General features: G+C 44.5%; 1 long non-coding RNA gene across 1 annotated transcript; it reads right to left on the bottom strand.

The window, feature by feature from the left end:
* Positions 1–5,175: 5,175 nt before the first annotated feature.
* Positions 5,176–21,408, bottom strand: LOC142488736 (uncharacterized). Its single transcript, XR_012799628.1, has 2 exons — positions 21,269–21,408; positions 5,176–6,171 (listed from the first exon to the last, which is right to left on the bottom strand). It is a non-coding gene; the product is annotated as an uncharacterized LOC142488736 (long non-coding RNA).
* Between the last annotated feature and the right edge of the window lie 831 nt (positions 21,409–22,239).

The raw sequence follows: 22,239 nt of genomic DNA, 5'->3' as shown, positions 1-22,239 counted from the left end.
TATATATAGCAATGGACGTGCAGTGCACAAAACAACCAATAGAGGGCTATATGTGCACCTCGCCTTAACAACAGTCATTCTGCTACTGAGAAGACGTCCATAAATAGTTCAAACAGTATTTAGATCAGAACGTTGGCATAGGTCAACAAAGCATGGCAAATGAGCCCAAGTTCAGAGGAAGCACCCCAACTTGAAATCCTTGTTTATGCCCCTAGGTGCCATAGGCTTAAGCTCATATATCATCTTAGCCTCCAGCTGCAGTAATAACTTGTTCCTGTCACCCCCTCGAGGGGGGGCCTGCGCCTGTAATATGGGCACGCAACGCATTGTTCCCAAGCTGTGTTTGAATTTATTAAAGTGCCGTGCCACTGGCTGGTTTTTGAGGTCTTCATCATCATCCGTGCCAGATAAGGCTTTCCTGATGGCACACCTATGAATGCTGATCTGTTCCTTGAGCATCCTCATCGTCTAGCCAATGTAATATAGGCCATATGGGCACTTAACAAAGTACACTACGTATTTTGATTCGCAATAAAGATATTGTTTGATCTTAATAGGATTACCATTGTGCGGGTGGGCATAAGAACTGCCAGTCTGTAAGAACTGACAGTTCGTACACCCATGACATCTATACACCCCTGGTTTCCTTGCAGCCATGTAGGGGTTGGCATGAACTTAGCTACAGGATCTGAATGTCTAAGCAAATCACCCAGGTTCTTGTCTCTCCTATAACAGAAGAGTGGAGGGGCATCAAAGTAATTGCCAAATTTCTGGTCATTAGCCAGTATATGCCAATGTTTTTGTACATATATATATATATTCTACACACACACAACCCCTGTAAGCTCAAACCCACCCTATATTTTATGTCAAAAGGAGTGCTACAGTGACAATGAAGAAACAAAAATGACAGAGATCCCCAATGTTACATCCAACATGACAAATCATATAGTTAAACACGTATCTGGTCTTTTCTCATTAGCTTGCAGCGACCACGTCAAGGTGAGCTCTCTTTCTGCAACTTCTCACACTATCTCTGCAAACGGTCTCTTAACCTAAAATAAACCTAAAATAAACCTAAAATAAATATAAATATACTTGGAAGTTATTCCTTGTGTTTTGTCACAAATTGGTGCGGTTGTTCAGAATACAGACTGGTTGAGAATCAATGTTTGGCCCGGGGTAGGCAGCTGGTGGTGAAAGCGCCTACCCCAAGATGGGGTGAGTCTTTACGGGTGCTGTGTCGTTCAGCCGACAACAACAGGGGGTCACGAGCCACAGCAACGCTGGGGGGCTCTCAACATGGGATATGTTATAATATGTGTTCTATTAATTTAGAAGAAAATGGTGAATAGTGCTAACAATTCTATATAAGTGACATATTATAAAAAGGAGGTAAGTGACAACCTTAATAGTGCCAATATATATAACATTGAAAGGTGCTAATTATTAAATAGAAATGCATACACAAATACCGGATCAAATAGTATCCAAAGAAAAAGTTCTGAATTTGCAGCCAAAGATGTAAAATATTTTCCAAGTCCTTTCTGGTGTATAGTATTGTGTTAAGAAAGAGTCTTATGGTGCATATATCTGGGTGGAGAGGAAGAGAGAAAAAAGAGGAGGGGGAGAGAGAAAAAGAAAAAACAATAGTGTGATATTGTTGTGTAAGGGGGTCACTCCCGGTTCCCCTGATCTTCCCTTGCCCCCTGCCTTACCCCTGTGGCAGTGGGTAAAGGGAACGGCGACTTCTCCCGGTTGGCGCCGTCATCTTGGCCGGCGCCGGCGGGGTTCTGGTGCTCACGCATGCGCGGAGGCGCGCACGTGCGCGGGCGACATCAAGCGCCATCTTGGAGGTGGCGGGAGGCTCTGGAGCACCTTCATTGGCGGGCGCCGCCATGTTGGTTGGCGCCGCCACGTTGGGGATGCTCGCGCATGCACAGAGGGTCGAGAATGCTCAGATAGCCACGGCGGCCATCTTAGCACCAGTAGGAGAGGAGCGGAGGAGCGCGTGCGGTGCAGCGGGCCCCATAGTTCACGCAGGTGCAGAGAGGCATTGCGGCGGACATTGCAGGTAGCGCAGGTGCAGAAAGAGAGGCATAGGTAGCATTAGCTAGCAGCCCACACGGTCCTCATAGGGAAAAGCCTCACAGGGAACTACAACTCCCAGCAGGCTTAGAGGCAGGTGAGTCAGATGATTGCAGGCAACCAATAGTCAGACTGAGGGGACAGTGGGGGAAGGAAGGGGGGCAGAGAGCTGCGAGCTTTTACCCTAGGCCAGAAGTACCCCAGGCTAGAGTTGAGGCCCTGATTCCCCACTAGTGACCGTGGGTGTTCATAGGGACAGGCCCTTAGGTAAGACCCTGTGCCCCTTCAGCTCTGTGCTAGACAGGGACCCAGTGATAGTGTTTGCTGCATGTCCCTGTATGCTTTGTTGCTGATCCAGAGACTGTCCTTACGGTGGGACGTCCGGCTTGACCCCCATCCCACGCGGAGGTACAGATCAGCGCTGGAACAAGCAGATCCGGTAGACCCTTTGCGAAGACACCCAGGTGCAGGGGCACCTGGGCAGGTATTTACACCCTTCCACACGTACACCAACTTTACCTCGCTCCTCACATGTAACAGGCCTGTTCACACACTTGGGTGGGCTTGGACTCTCTGGACACGGGGTTGGGAAGGGAGTGTAAAGGTATAGCCCAGTTAGGGGCTAAGAAGGTACAGCCCAGTTAGGGGCAAGGGTATAGCCGCCAGCTTAGTGTCAGAAGGTGACCTATATATATTGTTGTGTATGCTGATGTGTACTGTGTTATGTTTGATTCTTCATATAGTAAACTGTTATACTTATACTCCTGTGTATGTGGTTACTATATGTGGGTCCTGTGTGGGGAACATTCTACACTCCTAGAATCCTACACAGGTGGAGGCGCTGTAAGTAAGATCGTTCCAGAGGATTCACCCCAGGCTCTCACTGGCGGAGGCTCAGACCTCCTGTGAGCCTAACAGGTATATTGCACCACACCTGGTAACATATAGGTTCCCCCTCACATGCACTCTATCTGCGATTGGGGTAGGGGGAATACCCGTTACAGTTGGATGATGAGACAATCACATATACATGGTCCTACTCACATTTGGTTTCTTTCTTATCAAGCCTTTGAGAAATGTTCTTTTTTTTGTGCTGTTATGTTCACTCCACATATCATTTTCTTTTTCTCTTTCCTCTCCACCACCTCTTTTTTTAAATGTTTTCCTCTCCACCTGGATGTAAGCGCCATCAGACTCTTTCTTACCGTATTATTAATTAAAGCTGTGGCCTTATTACTCCAGCATATTGTTGTCTTTGTTCCTCAGTTGAAGCCTTTCAGGCCTACCCCAGTCATAAGGAGATAACACAAGTGTTACTTAATGTTATTTTGTGCGTTAACAGGGTAGTAACGTCTGCTACATCTGTACATAGAAATAGGGTAAAACAGGAGGTGTTGTTCACGTGGTTGTACAATGCAGGCAGTACAGTGGGTGAGAAACAAGTAACAGTCAGTAAGGTACAGTTCAGTGGTATGTCAGTGTGTCAATGGGAAAGTGGAGAGTGGACATGTGTGACATTTTTGCTGAAGTCTGTGACCTGCAATATAGTGAACGATTTCAGTTAGCCAAAACCATGTTTTAACAAGCATTGATTGAATGTCAATGTGCAGGTCACATGAGCTTTTCTTTGCTGTCATTTTTGCTTAATTGTAAAAACTGGGAACATTTTGAGAAGTACGTGACGAATTTTGTGAACCACAATGGTTATCCCTCTTATTTTATTGCTGTCTCTATGCGCTCACTTCCACAGATCAAATGTTTCATTGGGTAATTGATCATCTTTCGTTTCTGAATTAGCCCTTGTCTGTTGCTTTGCATGCCAACATTCTTATAATGGACTGTTTCGGAAAAATGAAGCCAGGTGTGTTATGAATATGTTGTAGACTGTGATTCGGTTTAAAGGGCCAACACAGTTGTTCATAGTTCAAGGGATAAATGTGTGGATTTGGGGAGTGGCTGCAGCTTCCTCTATATACTGTAAGACAGATTTTCTACCTTTGCAGCCTGTTTGTAACCTCTTCCCTTCCCATCCTTCATTTATTCAACTTGTAATAAGAATGGGCCCTCTTTCAGGCCTCAACAGTTCACCTAGGACACAAATTCACTGTCAATAAATCTCTAGTCAAACCAACTCTGTCTCACATGTTTGTAGGGACACACAGGTAAAAATGTATAGGCAACACACACACACACACACACACGTAAAGATTATATGCCCAGATGCACTAAGCTCTGTTAAATCAGGGAAGATAACGTTAGGCTATCTGAAATAGCCACAGACGTTATGCCACAGACGTTATTTTTTCTGAGTTTAATGGGTATCCACTGAGATGCAAAAATAACATCTGTGACCAAAAGCATTAGCATATCTATCTCAATGTTTTGTATAGTGCATACACAAAGTGAGCCTTGATCCTATTGGCAAATGCAGTAGCGATAACCAATACAATGCACATGTGCATTGACAGTGACAAACCAGAATTTGCGTTCCAATTAAGAAACTAATCGCGTTCCAACCACATTGCGCATGTGCATTACCTAAACATAACACTAATTTTCACACAAAATTTCAAATAAATACACACCTAACAGTTTGTAAGACTGTTTTATGCTAGCGATAATAACATGGCTAAAGAGGCATCTAGCTCTGCTTCTGCTAAAGCCTCTATGCTTGGGAGTATCAAGTTCACTGATACTGAATTGAATATACTAATTAATGGGATAGTTGATAATCGTCCCAAACTATTAGGTGAACTGTGATACAAAACCAACACAGCAGTATAAAAACGCATTTGGCACCAAATTCTGCAGGATTTAAATGCACAAGGGGATGCTGTTCGCACAGTTGATATGCTCAAAAAGCGGTGAGCAGATGGCATGTGAAAGTTTAAATAGAAGCTGGCTGACTATGCTGCTGAAACTAGACACACAGAACAGGGGCCATCGGCAGAGCTAAATTTGTCCTCATATGAGAGAAGAATGATGGAAATCCTCTCGACAGCTCAGGTTTTTGGCTTTGCTATAATGATGGATGAACGGGAGACCAGGACAATTCACCAGGATCAAGCAACAGACAGAACAAAAAAGTTACATAAAGCAAATTTATTTTGATCGGAGACAACAGGCACAGCACAAATACACGAAAAAGACCTCAAACTCATCAAAACAGGGCTTACGGGGAATCCTAGCTACAGTAGTAAGGTGCTGGGTTCCGCTTCGGTAGGCTTACCGAGGGGTACTTCGATGAACACAGAGGTTGCGGTCTCTCAAGACCTCAGGGATGCTATTTGGAGAAGCGCAAGTTCAAATCTCCTGCTCGGATCGGCACTGAGCTTTGTTCTGTATTGTCTCCAACAAAGCCTCGGAGCACACTGCTTAGGCTAAGCTTATAGTCCCGGCGATGGTGACTCGACCGCGTGACGTCATCATTCACCGTTGTCATAGCGATTTCTTCCTATAGTGTAGGAGACAAGAGATGGCGACCAGAGAGCGTGACCGTGAGCAGTTCGACTTCATTGGCTGAACCGCTCACGTGCCATCTGACGTCACGCGGCAGTCGCCGGAAAAATCAATTTTCATTGACTTCAATGATTTTGATCGCTGTGTCGCTCCGTTGCGCCCCCCGGTCATGCACACTATAGGCAAACGCGGTGGATTGTATTAACTTGTTTGGACGCGGCGGCGCCGTAGCCAGAACTATAAGCGCAGCCTTAGTTAACAGCTCTTTCTACTGCTACAGCGGTGCCTCCTCCAGCTTTTTCCACTGCTTCTCCAGCTGTGCCTCCACCAGCTCCTGTAGGCAGACATTGTAAAGAGCAATATGATGAAGTTATCAGCAACAGTTGGTAAGAATTCATCATTCTGCACACCAATATAACCAACAGTCTGGCTCTGCTGACCGGTGTCATCAGTGACATGGGCTGTGCAGCAAGCCACAGGGGACATGCAAAGCAACTCCATATTGTCCACACCAGCAGTCTCCAGCGGATCATTGCCAACATCTGATGTTTTGTTTCTGATGTTCACTCCTCTCCTCCGCCTACTGAACTAGTACCCCTACCGTCATTATGCCTGTGCCTTGCTCTGGAAGGAAAAGAAACAGATAAATGTGTTATAATTAATATATATTTTTTGTTTACCTATGTTGTATTATAAGAATTTTTGTTTCCCTACAAGTGTCAATGTGACATGTAATGTTTACATATTCCGTTATTTTACAATCAGTGCTTGCAATCCTAAAATCACAATGACTGTTTCTTTGTAGTCATTATCAAAAACGCTTGGTATGTAATTGTACACACATAGTTACACGCAAATATGTTACTGATGATGATAAGTCCGGCAACTCCATCCTGCATCACCAATAAACAATAGAAAACCTAATGATGTTTCAAACATTAATGATTTTGCACGATTTCAGCTGCAACTTTTTTTGTCGTTACATACGTTGTTTGTGTGACTTATTTACCATCACAAACATTAATGAACTTTGGTGCATCTGTGATGTTAGGATTTTCGATTCATTAGCATAACATTTGCATATGAGTAACACTAACATCCATACAAAATTATTTAGATACTATTTCGATGATTAACCATTGGTTAACATAAGGTTTTTTGCTTTAGTGCATAGGCGTTATGATTAACCTAACGTTAAATGGACAGGGTGTTGCATCCCCATAGGGCTTATGCATTTGCATATCTTGACAATATCATCATATTCAGCAAACACTGGTGGTCTCATAAGAATAGACTGAAGGCAGTTCTCTGGTCGTTAAGAGAGGAGGGCATGATCGCAAACCCAAAGAAATGCACCTTGGGAAAGGCGGTAACAAAAAACTTTGGTTATGCCGCGGGAGTTGGCAGAATAAGACTATTAGTCAGCAAGATAAATGTCCTGAGAGGAGCTCCCATTCAACAGACAAAGACACTGCTAGCAGGCTATAACCGGAGGTTTATCCCACACTACTCCATGATTACAAGGGCCCTGGCGGACCTCACAAAAAAAATTGCCCCCTATCTGGGTAGTCTGGATGGAAAAGTGCCAGTGGCATTTGAGGAGATCGAAAAATGCTTGTCGGAAGCCCCCGCTCTTCAAAGTCCTACTTTTAAAAGACCTTCATCGTTCAGACAGATGCGTCTATTATAGGCCTAGGAGCAGTTTTATTGCAGGACTTTGACTGGGTAGAACACCCGATTCCATTGCTGAGTCTGACGTTTCCCAGGGAGGTTCAGTATACCACCATTGAAAAGGAGGCCTTGGCACTCAAGTGGGCAATTGAGGCATTGGGGCACTATCTGGCCTGGGTCCACTTTGTCTTGGTCACTGACTCAAGTGGTTGAGCACTATAAAGGACTCCAACCGCAGGTTGACCAAGTGAAACCTGTCCCTCCAGAATTCTCCTTCGTGATACGACAAAGGCCAGGCAAGGAGAATGGAAATGCCATTTCGTCTCGAGAGGGAGTGAAGGGACAGACTTCAGCCTTGGGCTACCCGCACACAGGGGGACTGTAACAAAGGCAAGCCTGTTAATAACAAGTTGGACTGTTGGGTGTCTGGACTGGCGAGGAACACTGGGCTTAAAGCTGCAGTTCAGTCAATATCCTGCATGTTTGTTTTTTTTAATAAATCAGTTCTGTAGTAAGAAAAAATACTTTTCGCATTTTCTGTTTTTAAAAAAACAACTTTGAAAGACCAATTTTCTTGTATTCTATTTTAACAGCCATTTGCTAAGGCACTGCCCCTTCATGTCCTGTCACAAGCCCTGGCACACCCCTTTGTCAGCCCTGCCCTCCCTCTAGCACTTGTCAGTTCAGGATTGCTCATGAATATTCATGAGCTTCCACTGCCAGTCAAGCAGATTATAAACAAATGCCAGCTTTTAATATGTCACCAAATTTCGACCTATCAATACATGGAAAACGAATTGAGCTGCAGCTATACAGTTCTTTAGGTAATTAGAGATTGCACACATAAAACTATTGAAGTAAAAAAATAAATGTAAAAAAAAAAAAAAAAAAAAGACTGAACTGCAGCTTTAATACGTGTTCATGTGTTTTGTTATGTACACAGACTGGGCTGATGAAAAAGCTTTATGTTTTTGTTGCTGAACCAAAGCCTACGTTTGCTTTTCCAAACACAAGTCTCCTGTCGTTGCTTCTACGTGCAACCACCTACTGCACAGGAACCTATACATATTCTCTTTAGTAGTAGATAGTTTATGTGTTTTGACTTTTTCTTACAGTAAGAAAATAAAATAGTAATTGATGTCTTAAAACCCCCCACGAAAAACGACCAGAGACAACGTGCAGAGGTGACTGGAGACCCCGAGGTGGCTTTAGTACAGGGATTCCCAGCCCGAAATACTGTTACCACTTTTTGTACATCTTAGTAAGGGGGTAACCTGTATCTTTTATACCTCAAGATGCAATCGGAAAGAGAAGGAAAGGAAAAGAGAAAACTGAATTCATACTAAATATATTCATTCAAATAAACTGCCTTAATTAACTAAAACTAAAGAGAAGCAATTAAATACAGATGTGATATAAATATATGTATGGATATTTTGACACAAATGTAGACAGTGGGGAGTACAAGATGATCTGTTACTTTATAAGGCTGGTACAAAAGAAGATACTATTAATAACTTGATCTTCATGCATAAGTAAATTCACCCTTTAACTGCCAGAGGAGAAACCTTGCTTTGATGGCTCTTCTGGCTATAAAAGGATTAAGCAATAACTTTGGGTCCCCATAAGTTCAGCTGCCCCTATTCATTACAACAGAAAGCCAGAAAGCAGGGAAAGAAAAAGCCTTGAAGAAAAATGAGTCTGCGCAGCCAACACACAAGTCTAGCAAAGGTGGGAAAATGACAGCAATCTCCAAAGGAGTGGTATAAACACTACTTACAACATCGTGATGGAAAGACTTTCGATGATTTAGTGCTGAAGTTGGCAGAAACAATTAACGTTCATCATTAACTTTCATCAGGTGCAAGTAACATTTATACAACGGAAAAGAGGTTGCAAATCCCAATAGACAGGATAAGCAGAGACTCCATAACGGGCACTCATGGTGGGTACAAAATATGTCAATTTATTAAATGTACAATTGATGAAATGAACATACAAGACAGACTAGAATAAAAACACTGAAAAACGTGTCTCGTCCCCCAAATGTCAGTCACAACAGTACTATGAATGGTATACTGTTAAACACCCCACATGCAATAATTTTAATAGAGTGTATAGTGACAAAACCAGCACCTCATCTGATATAATTCACACAGTATCCATATTATCCTGGAGGGGTTGGTGAAGAACCTCCCTAATTAAAATAGGATATTGGTACAACCAGCTGGTATAGAATGAGTAATCTAATTTGACCTCTGTATTATAGCATATAATAAAATACAATACATACTATTGTGCCAAGTGCCAAATGCATTCAAGTAAAACCTGGTGGAATACAATACTTGTAATTGCTGAGAGATATCTAGCAGCCAAAGATATATCCTGTAGAATATAATATGGTAACAATTAAGCTTGTATATAAGCTGTTATATATGAGAGTAGAATTAAAGCCAATGCAAAACATGTAAGCTCCCCATACTGATATTTTATCTTCTTAGCAGCAAACAACAGGCTACTATTGTATCCTATAAATGAGTAGCTGAACTGCAGTATGGCTTCACAGTGTAGTATCAAGTAGTCTTGATACATAGCTATAGTTGATACATAGCTATAGTTGCTTATGATTTATCAAAAATGACTAATCAACAGGCACTGTAATGTCCGTTTTTTGTACCAGCAATATTGACTTCTATAAGTCGTGCATATAAACACAGGTAAGTCCCTGCAGTTTTCACAAAAGCTGCTGTTTAGCTAGTCAATCAAACTGAATCCTCCAGATCTCCATGATATGCAGCATACGGAACTGATTCCTGGAACTTCCACAATTCACACCATTCACTGGATCAAGAAAGCAGCTCTGTCCTCGGCTCCACCAAGTGATCAAAAAACGGACATTACAAACCGCTCCGTGACATCACAGCCACGCCTCTGACACTCCCCCTAATCGTGTCTACCTGGAGGGCACAAATCACTCCAGCTAGAGGCGCGCGTGAAGCCACGTGCATGGTGGCTTACACACGCACTCCCACCAAGGACGCGGCCTTAATGAGGCTTCAATAGAAAGCCTGTATTGGTCTGAGGAATCCATCAGGGAGCTGGTTAATTGCAGCTAACGACAATTAACCAGTCTCTACCTGGCTCATCAGACAGGTAGAAAAGCCTCCTACTAGAACTGCAGCAAGATCTCTTGAGCACAGAGAACTGTGTTGAATGAAAGAGACATTGTCTTGAGCACAGGACTGTGCTGCTAGCAAGATACCAGGACCCAGCCTTCTATTCAAGGACCCAGACCTCTATTTCAGGACACAGCGGACACTGGAACCTGCCAGAGGCTGGCCCCTCAACAGGCTCCAACCCAGACCCAGAGACTGACATAAAAGGGCCCCTGCTTACAGGTACCTCTTTGGACTTTGAGGTTATAGGTTCAAAAGAGGCGTATCCTCCCAGCCCTGCAGATAGGGACTGGGAAAGTGACTTAGCTTTGACAAAGTAGAGGTAGAAATAAAAAACAAGGAGCACTGCAACGGAAGATCTGGAGGCAGATCAAAAAGTAGAAAAATAAAAAATATTTATTCAGTGAACAATGCCCATGAGAGAGCTAAAAAGCCCTCTGACGCGTTTCCCTCTTTATCAATCTGATAAAGTGCCAGGACGGCGGGAAACGCATCAGAGTGCTTTTTAGCTCTCTCATTTCACATTTCATCCTAAAAGTTATTACAAAGGGATCCAGATGATGCTTATCTGATATTTTGGACTTTAACAAGCTCCTGTTGCACCACATGGAGATTCGTTTCTCCTTTGCATATTAGCTTTGACAAAGGGATAGGATGTTTATTTATTTTGTGTTTCCTGCATTGTTTATGATGACCGGCTGAGCAAAAGCCATGGTATAATTCCCCCAAAGCTCTCTCTCTGGTTGTACCTCTGCACATGTCTCTTACAGTCAGTATCGCGGGGAAAACTCCTACATCAAGGGCATATAAAACCCTATGATCCTGAGTCAGAGGTGTATGACTTTATCAGTCTGGCATTCCAATAAGCCCTCGTCAAAGAGAATCATCTGGTTGTAAGAAGCCATACGGGCATACCAGATATTCAGGCACTAATAGTCCCAGAGATTGAGCTGGTCTTAGTAGCCATGAATAGCTCTTCCCTTTCCATAGACAGTTCAGACCAATTATTGTGAACTGTTCAATTTAAAATAGTTGAAGCCACCAGTCTACTCCTATTCAGGTTGCACAAGGTGGAGAGGGAATGTATTCAGGGACATCAATTATCCAGAAAGATCCTATTAGCATCTAAGTTAGCCATTATGAAGGCAATTAGTGGGGTGACATTAATCATATATCAGACATTTGATTATGTCACTAATGCCCGTCGGCCCCACTGGTTAAATTCAGTGAGATTGTCTGACTTAGCCCCATGGGTACATGAATTTCCCAACTTGGAGAACTCTAATTTATAAGGGCCCCAGGTTATAGACAAAGTCAAGACCAGATCAAGGTGTGGAGCCTCGTAGAGAGGATCGGTTCATCAGACCCTATGGATCGACCCAGGACAAATCTAAACAGAACGAGACGAGGAAATCCTCCTTTTAAAACAAATTAGCCTCAGACACCGAAGGATCATCGTCTCTCAAACCCATCCGTGCAGGTTGCTGTGGATGCTTTCTGCTTACCATGGAAGGGTCGTGGTAGGAAAAGGGGGTCTGAGATGCCCTGCAGCCTGGAGCAAATGAGGATTTGTCCCCGGAATTATGGAATCCCCAGAGGGCCCAAGTCTGAGGTCATGTGCCCCGAAAAGTGTCTCTCTGGTCCTGATAGGGAGAAACCCTGGAGCCAGACCAAGTGAGTGACGATCCCTTTATTCAGTAAAATAAAAGAATGCAGCAATAATGGCCTTAATAGAGCCCACAAGCATAGGAGTAACATCAGGTTATTCATCTGTAGTGTGTGTGCACGTTTACCAAGTTGGGGCGAAAGCATGTTAGCCAAGTTAGTGCAGATGCATGTTACGAAGCATTAGCACACATGCGAATTAAGGAATGTAGGAAGACTAACAATATGCACAACACGAGAGAGAAAGGATCCCTATCGATTTACACTCCTCTACTAGTTGAAAAATAAATACATTTTATTGATATAGAACAAAACAACAATAAAAGGGACGTTTTAAAAACCTGACATTAGCGCTAATGTGTCAAGTGATTACAAATCTCTATTTTGTAAAAGGGTTCATGATTCAAAACCTTTAGGTGTGTTTTAAAGTATTGGATTACAGACTTAATAACCACAATGCTGCTAGGTAAATCCGAAACTTCTAGGGTTGCTTATAGAATAATGCTTTTGTACTTATGATGCCAGCGCCCTTATATGGCAGATCTAACAATACAAGAGCACTCTGATATCACCAACTGTCAGACACTTCAACTGCCAGTCACTCTAACTGCCAGAACTCCAACTGCTAGAATTCTAACTGCCATGCATCTTTCAGCCCTATTGGCCGAGCCGCGCTGCGTGATCATCCCCTACAGCATTCTGGGGAGTGTAGTTCCCCTACTGTGCTATACTCCTAATGGCCGCTGCTTGCTACTGCGCATCCCCCCGCACTCTCCCAGCCGTCGCTGCCTATAGATAGGTAAGGGGACAAACAGGGGACCAGGGGGATCCAGGCTATACATATATTGGAAATTATTTCTCCATGGAAAATATCCTGTTACTATTGAAGCACCCCTATCTCTTTCTTGAACTTTGTTGAAAATGTAGGTCTGTTGTATGATGCTTTATTGGAGCTTCCTGAACTTTCTTTGGAATTACAAAGTCACAAATGTACTTTGTATTAGGCTCGCTCAGAAATAGAAAGAACGTTAATGGTTTTAGAATGTCAGACCAAAAAAACGGGCAAGTTCTACATCAAAGCAAAAGATGCGGTTGGATAAATGAAGTTCGATAATGTTTTACTTCATGTTGGTAAAGTTCCCACCATCAACAGGAAGCAATTTTTTTAAAGTTTAACAATATGAGATCCAGGCTATTTAGTCCGGCATCGGTATACAAAGAAAAGTGTGAAACACTAATCAGACAATCTCAATACCTTTGCATCGAACATTGGCCACAGAATTCGAATTTTACAGATGGGGACAATGAAATAGAAGAATTGGCAGATCATTTTGGATTGCATGGAAGACATACCCAGTACACTGAGAGCTTTCAGAGAATTTAAGGATAGTAAAAGAATTAACATATGAGAGGATCTTAATAAAATAATTGGGTGTGGCCACGACGGTGAGGTGAATGGCAGCTTAGTTTCTGAGCTCCACTCTCATCAGCGCTAAATAATTAAATAACTTCAATAGCAGCGCAACTTTCACAGCGATCTAGATTGCAAAACATCATTGAACATACGGTGATGGCGACGAACAAAGTAACTCGCAGAAAAACGCAACCTGTGTCTACATATTTCAAAAGAGGAAAAGCAGCACATGCAGATAAGATGGAGACCCCTGCAAAGCCCACAAAGCCTGCATTATCAGATACAGACACAGATACACCAGAAACAGAGCCAGGTGATCAGGAGATAGTGAGGCGCAAACACCTCATGGAATTCTGTGCCCAAATGAAGAAGTTTTTTAAAACTGAACTATGGGCCATAAGGAAAGATCTGGACGCATTGGGAGAGCGGACAGATGCTTTGGAAACTAAAGCTGATGAGACTACCACGGAATTGGCACAGACACAGAAAACGGTGGCTACACTCTCAGTGCAAGTTAGATCCTTAGAAGATAAACTAGAGAATGCTGAAAACAGGGACAGAAGAGGCAATGTCCGCCTAAGAGGAGTGCCTAAATCTGTCTCTGACCCAGAGGATTTCACAAATAAATGGCTGGAGCATCTATTCCCAGATAAGCCTGGCAATGAACTGCTCCTGGATAGATGCCGGTCACCCTCGCCAAAAGAAGAACCCTGGCGCCAATAACTAAGATGCTGAGACCAAAGAATAAAATACAGATGGCTCTTCCCCTGTGCACTAATGGTGCTAAAAAACGGTGTGGCACATACCTTGAGGAAGCTGGAGGAGGGCGAAGACTTTTTGAGCAAGCTGGGAGCAGGTGGGAAGGCTCAGAGGTCCCCCGGTCAGCAGAAGAGGAGAGAAGATCGCCCACTCTGACATGGAGCAAGGTGGGGGCCAACCGACCTCAGGCGGGTAGGGACACAGCGGCGCACCCCAACTGATGTCCTCCCTCTGAGAGTGGTGCCCTGCCGCTTTCAAAGAAGTTGATCCCACTCTGCTTGATTTCCTGGGTGCTCTCCGGTTCCCTCTCCCTTTCCCGCCCTCTGAATATCTTACTGCCCGGCCGAGACCCAAGTGGACCTGCCCCTAATGTGCATGGGGCTGAAACGGGGCCGCGGGTGAGGAGCTGATCCGCACACGACTCTGAGACGGCGGCCATCTTGTCCTGCTCCTTCCTCGAGCAGAGCGGGAACTGTTCTGCCTAGCGCGGGCAAAGGGAGTCACGTCGACATCTCGCGTGAAGACTGCTGGAGATACTAATTTAAAGGGGCAGCCTTAGGAGAGGCGGGGGGGGGGGAGGGATGGGTGTTTGGAGGACACTGCGCGCAGCATATTCCGCCCCGGAGGAATGAGGATGAAGGGGGGGGATGAGGATGAAGGGGGGGGATTGAGGATGAAGGGTGGGGGGGGAATGAGGATGAAGGGGGGAATGAGGATGAAGGGGGGGAATGAGGATGAGGGGGGGAATGAGGATGAAGGGGAGGATGAGGACGAAGGGGGGGGAATAAGGATGAAGGGGGGGGTGAGGATGAAAGGGGGGGAATGAGGATGAAGGGGGGGATGAGGATAAAAGGGGGGGGAATGAGGATGAAGGGGGGGAAATGAGGATTAAGGGGGGGGGGAATGAGGATGAAGGGGGGGGAATGAGGATGAGGGGGGGAATGAGGATGAAGGGGGGGAATGAGGATGAAGGGGGGGGAATGATGATGAGGGGGGAGGAGGTTGGAGGAGGGGGCGATGATGAGGAGGGAGGTGGGGCTGCGTTAGATGGGGAAGTGTGAGAGCAGGAAAAAGATAGAAGGGAAGGGTGAGAGGGAGAGGGAAAGAGGGGAGAAGGAGGGAGAGGGAGCGAAGGAAGAGAGGGAGTGGGGTGTAAGAATTCCAGTTCAGTGATATTATTATATTGAATCCAGTATATAAAGACAAAATGCCACACATACAGTATGATATTGTTTTTCATGCATATTATATTCAATATGATATTTTAATGATGGTTAATTGGTATCTTTTGATAGGACATTGACCATCCATCCCTTGTGTTTGAAGGCATACCAACGATGGAGAGAAAAGACAGAGCTCAAGTTGAGGGGCCCTTGGGGGAGGTCATGTGGGCCGGACCCAACCCGGTGCAAGTGCCCCACAACAGCATTCAGATCCTAACTGGAAAAGTGACACTCCGGCAAATTATAGAAAGTACCACTATCATGATTGACAGTCCAGAGAAGGGGAGAGAGTGTGAAAAAAGAGGGGGAGAAAGAAGGGTACTGGGTGAGTTAGTGTGTTTGTGTGTGTGTGTGTGTGTGTGTGTGTGTGTGTGTGTGTGTGTGTGTGTGTGTGTGTGTGTGTGTGTGTGTGTGTGTGTGTGTGTGTGTGTGTGTGTGTGTGTGTGTGTGTGTGTGTGTGTGTGTGTGATAGATAGGGGGTGGGTGTTAGATGGGGAAGTGTGAGAGAGCAGGAAAAAGATAGAAGGGAAGGGTGAGAGGGAAAGAGGGGAGAAGGAGGGAGAGGGAGTGAAGGAAGAGAGGGAGTGGGGTGTAAGAATTCCAGTTCGGTGATATTATTATATTGTAAGTAGGCTTGAATCCGGTATATAAAGACAAAATGCCCCACATACAGTATGATATTGTTTTTCATGCATATTATATTCAATAGGATATTTTAATTGTGGTTAATTGGTATCTTTTGATAGATTTAGTCACATTAGGAAGTATTTGGAGTTATAATGGGATTGCAGCTGTGTTGACTTATCTGAACGAGGGAGGCCCTGTGGGTGACATTTGTGTGACCATGGACAACTGTAGTTAGAGCTGATGAAATCGTAAGAGGCTATGGCATCATGTTGGATTAATAAGGAGTTCTGAAATCTTTCCTGAAGACATGCCGTATTTGGTTATAAACTTGTATGGAGGGTGCGCAGTTCGTTATCAGATATGGCATCAGTTTTAAGCTGTAGGACCTTATCTGGTAATAGAATTAGTAGAAGCAAGGTCTGACAAAGGGTTATTATCTGGATAAATACTAATAGCGTATGGCAAGTGGGAGAACAGAGGGATTACATCAGAAGGATGTGAGAGGGATTACATCGAGATGGAGGAAAGAAAAGAAAGGTTAACACCAGGAAGAAAGAAGGAATCAGGTTTAACATCATATCATCAAGATGAGAAACATAAGTATTTTTCTCAGGAACAGAATAATATGCAACCATCTTTTAAAGATATCCTAACTTATTGGAACGTCACCGTACTATTTTTGTATACGAGTATTTTTTAAAAAAATGTGCTTAGACTAGAATGCTGAGTACTGTTATGATGGGGTAATCTATGGAAAGAGACAGGGACATTTTACATGGGGGGAGAGTGGGGGAACGTAAGAGGCAGGTGCCGACGTACACACAAGGAGACAGTTTTGGGAAATTAAAATATGGCTTTATTGAGCCTGTCCCTTTCAACAATGTACAGCAAACAAAAATATACATAAGAAACAGACACCTATCCCTTGTAAGGGCTAACTAACTTCCCCAGTCCCTATCTGCAAGACTGGAAGGAAAAGCCCCTTACCAGCATAGCACCCCAAAGTCTCAAGCGGTTCCTCAAAGCAGGTGGTCCTTCAGGTCAGTGGTGTCCAGTTGTCAAATGACGTCGCGTTACCATGGTAGCGCAATGCCGTGCGACGTCTCGTGACATCTGCGGCGCCATTTGACGCTGGATTCCGAAGGAAAAGCAGGGTGGCAGACACAGGCAAGTGCCTAAGGGGGACGGATTTGTAAATCCGCCGCTGGGTAGACGACTTCTGCTTTGTGCCCTCTGGATATTCTGTCATCCGCGGGACGAATTCTCCATTTCCTCTAGGCTGAAGGGCATCTCAGCCCCCCTTTTCCTCCGCGGGATCTGCGGACGTGTCTGATCCTTCCATGGTATTTGGAGAACCTCTCTTCTTTTTTTCCCCCACCTTTTTGCTTTGGACGACTCCGTCCCATTAGGGATACTGGGGTCTCCTTCTTTGTTTGAAACTTCAGCAGTTTCACAGCATCCACCATGCTTTTCTTGCAGTTGCATTAACTGGCAGGAATATTCGGGGTCATAGAGACCTGTTTGTTCAGTGTGTACCGAGTTTAGGCATCTCCACCATCCTTGGGGTGTTGTGTGGGTGCGTCTCATTTCGGAGCCCACATTAGATATATCTTCATCTTCATCCGTATCTTCGTAGGACCGGAAGGGACACTCTTCCGTGTGGCCGTGTTCGGTACAGGAACACCATATTTTGCCCTCCATTTTGTCAGTATCAGGTGTATTCTTCCTCCTGACCTCGGGAGGCGCTATTGCAGCGATTTTCTCTATATATGCCTATACCCCTACTGGTAGCCCTACAGGTGGGCAAACTTCACTTGCAGAGTTCGTAGCTCTCACAGGCGTCTCTGTAGACTATTTCTTCTTACTTTTGTACATTCTGAGATATCAGCAATAATGTGCACACATTACAGTATTTCTCATCAGTGATACTGGATGTGCATCCTTGTGCGGGTGTTTTAAAAGTTACAACTGCGTTAAAAAAAAACATTTGAAATTGAAATACAGTATGTGATTCAAATAAGACAGTGAAAGACATCTCTCGAATTTTCTGAGTGGGACTGAAGAGTCAAACCCCACAGTGTTTTTCACGAAGATGGTTCAAGTCTGCACAGCCAGACTTACCAGTGAAGCTTAAAAAAACCCAATAAATTACTTCTCACATGCATGAATGTACTTAACAGCCTTGTCCTAATGGTCTACTTTACTGCAATGAGACCACAAAGGGCTTCTAAGTAGGAAAACTTAAATAACATTCTCTGTCTAGCGAGCAAGACTGTGTTAATTTCCGCAAAGTTCAACCTAGTCATCTCAAGAGAGCCATTTACAGGTTACAAAACCCAAGGTACGTACATGAACTTCTTCTGGAGTTCTGAATGAGCTTTTGCGGACAAACATTTTGTTAAATGTATAATTAAAGTAGCAATTCACACTGCTTTTCTTTCTTCTTAGTTACGTGAACTAGGGGTCCCCTCAGAGCTACACCAGGGACACCCTAATTCCTGAGATATTAGGACAAGAATACTTGTCCAGAAGAAATTACAATGTAGCTGACTGAGTCTGCCTTCCGTCCCTACAGAATAGAAAATAGAAAAGATACGACTTTCTATTGATAACCCCGGAGGCCATCTTGTATTTTTTTTGTTTTTCTTACTTGCGGCAAATTAAAAAACATAATCTCAGAAACTTGGATTGCTGCTTTAACCACTTCACTGCAGTGGATTCCCTGCAGGCATCTCAAGATTACAGTCCATGTTTACTAAGATGTGCTACTGCATAAGACAACTTCCAGCATGGCTTATTAAATATGGCTTTTTAAAACCCTTTAAAGTGAATGGGCTGTGGGGTGTCTTCTGACATGGAAAGTGTCTTTTGGAGTAGCACCACTTAGGAATGTGGCCCTTTATGGTCATTGACTTGAATGGGGCTTTAAAGCAGCAAGACATGTAGCACTACGTGATTTTTCCCATGTAGGTTTTTATTGCAGGATTGAAGCAGGGGGTCTGTGGAGCAGCGTTAATTTCAGCTCCGGGGACCCCCTGCTTCCAGAGATACTTACCTCCGTAGGGGGTGCAGTCAGGCAACTTGCTTAATGCCTCTGCAGCCAGGCAACTTGCTTAATGAAATGGTTTAAATGTCACGCGTCACGCGGGCCAATAGGAAGCCGTGACATCATCCTTTGTGGCTTCTTATTGGCCCGCATGACGGGACATTTAAACACGAAGGAGATACCAGCACCTCTTAAGGTGGAAAGTATCTCTAGAAGAAAGTGGTCCCCGGAGCTGAAATTAACACAGTTCAGCTAGGGAGACCCCCTGCTTCATTCCTACAATAAAAATAGTTTTTAGAAGAATTACGCAGCACTACATGTTTTTCTGCTTTAAGATGTCATATTATGGAGAAACAATTCCTAGTAAATACGGTCCTTGCTCTTTTATGCAAGTTATAGTAAAAGAACTGTTGTCAGTACACCTTTGTGCTAGGTGGCTTCTCCAAAAATACTGGACACAACCGTGAAAAATGCGGCGCGCTCGAAAAGTCGTGGGGAGGTATGTTATTTATAAATTCTCAGACCGTTACGTAATTTTTTTCTAAACTTCACTCCACGTATGCACCAAATTACACTATTTCTAATCTTCACTCCATGTATGCACCAAATTACACTATTTCTAATCTTCACTCCACGTATGCACCAAATTACACTATTTCTAAACTTCACTCCACGTATGCACCAAATTACACTGTTTCTAAACTTCACTCCATGTATGCACCAAATTACACTATTTCTAATCTTCACTCCACGTATGCACCAAATTACACTATTTCTAATCTTCACTCCACGTATGCACCAAATTACACTATTTCTAAACTTCACTCCACGTATGCACCAAATTACACTATTTCGTATTGTATTTCGTAAAAAATTCTGGGAGAGGTTTGGGATTGAGCGCCCTCTCAGCATTTGTTACAAAATAGAATATGAAACGGTGCAATTCGGTGCATACGTGGAGTGAAATTTAGAAAAAAAGGAAATAACGGTCAGATGATTTATAAATAGCATACCTGCAGTTATACATGGCGAGCTATACGGATCTTAATGCTTCTCTCCCACTACTTCCAAGAATGTTGTAACCCCCCTCATCCTCTCACCCCCTCATCCTCTCACCTCCCTCATCCTCTCACCCCCCCTCATCCTCTCACCCTCCCTCATCCTCTCACCCCCCTCATCCTCTCACCCTCCCTCATCCTCTCACCCTCCTCTCATACACTACCCCCTCCTCCTCCTCCTCCTCCTCCTTCCTCCCCCCCTCCTCCCTCACCCCCTCCTCCTCACCTTCACCCCTCCTCCCTCACCTTCACCTCCCCTCCTCCTCCTCCTCCTCCCTCACCTTCACCTCCCCTCCTCCTCCTTTCTCACCACCACCACCCCATCCTCCTTCCTCACTATACTGGAACCAGGGTCACGTGTAATGTATGAATAGCTCCAGTTAGCTTAACTCAAGCCTTCCCTCTTCCAAAGCACAACAAGTCCTTTGTCTTTCTTAGTTTTATTGAAGGAAAGTCATAGGATGAAAGGTACTTGCAGATGTAGTGTGGGTAGAGAGTGCTTCTCTGTCTGAAGTGCTGTGTATCAAGGTAAGACAGTGTAAAAACAGAAAGGCCTTGCTGGGGCTAATAGCAGGCAGGTATTGTACTCACTCAGTGTCCTGGGTGGAAAGGAAGTAAAGGCTAAGTGTCACATAGGAAAAGTATGGGACTGAACTAACTGTCAGCAGGGACAGGGGGGGAAATAGAATAGCCCATTCTAGGAGAAAAGCTGAGGTTGCTATAGCAACTCACTAACTAGAGCTGTGGAAGGAAATAATGAAACAATGTAGCCTTCTCGCATGCAGCTGGGACAGAAGAAATTACAGGCAGCTGAACTAAGGAGACAGCAACTGTCTGTGAGCTGCAAATGACACAGGAAGATAATCCTGTTTCAGGACACTCACCACCACCACCACCACCACCCCATCCTTCTTCGTCACCATCACCACCACCCCATCCTCCTTCCTCACCATCACCACCACCCCATCCTCCATCCTCACCATCACCACCACCCCATCCTCTTTCCTCACCACCCCCTCCTTCCTCACCATCACCGCCACCTCATCCTCCTTCCTCATCCTCTCCCCCTCCTTGTATCTTACCTGTGGAGGTCCTCCTGGCAGACAGGGACACAGTGGAGCTCTTCTCTCCTCTCCCACAACTACATTCCCCAACATGCAAATGGGGGAGCTGTGCACACTCCTTAATGATGTGGAGTCCTCCCATTGGTCACTCTTCTCCTTGGCTGGGAGGGGGGGGGTGATGCTGCCTGTTGCCCTGGTTACAGTCTGCAGGAGACTCACTGCCGCTTCTGAATCAGAGGTAAAAGTGGGGACCCTGCGCCCGGCCACACTTCGCTCTCGTGCTGTTGGCACGTTCAGAGAGGGAAAATACCGGACACATACATGTCTGGTATGACCTCTCATTTTTTACCGGGCAGATCGGCAAAATACCGGTCTGTCCGGTTCAAAACCGGACACCTGGCAACCCTATTTAGTGCAGTACCTCACTTACCCTCAACTACAGTACAAAAAAGTGTTTCTTCTAAGAAAGTGGCAGCAGCACAGTGAGGGGCCTATTCACTAAACTTTGATAAAATCAGTGCATTGCCAAGAAACTTTGCATTGTTTTATCGCGCTATAAAACGTGTGTGTCAAAACGGTATTCACTAAGAAAAACACCATTTTTTTAAAGTTCGGTAAAAAAAATGCAACATCGCGCTACTTGGTTTTTGTTTTTTTTTCTACGTGTTATCGCGCTATAAGTGTTTGTTTAAATGCAGCCTGGAACCTTACAGGTGATCGGTCAGTTTAAATATTCATTTTAATACTAGTGTACGGGAGCAGGACGTGCCTGAGCTGAGCCGCATTGATTTCAGCATCGGGGACCCCCTGCTTCCCAAGTTATGTTTTGCCGGTATCCCCGCCATTTTAAAATCCTCTGTGTCACGTGACTGGGGGATTTAAATACTGCAGAGATACCGGCACCGGGATGGGATCTTCGAGGGGGCCCGCTGGTCCCCGGGGGGTCCCCGCCGGCCTCCGGTATCAATCCTATGCAGTAAACTAAAATA

Source organism: Ascaphus truei, chromosome 2 (genome assembly GCF_040206685.1).
Source record: "Ascaphus truei isolate aAscTru1 chromosome 2, aAscTru1.hap1, whole genome shotgun sequence".
NCBI lineage: Eukaryota > Metazoa > Chordata > Amphibia > Anura > Ascaphidae > Ascaphus > Ascaphus truei.
Note: the sequence above shows the minus strand (reverse complement) of the source record. Positions and strands in the feature narration are given on the sequence as shown.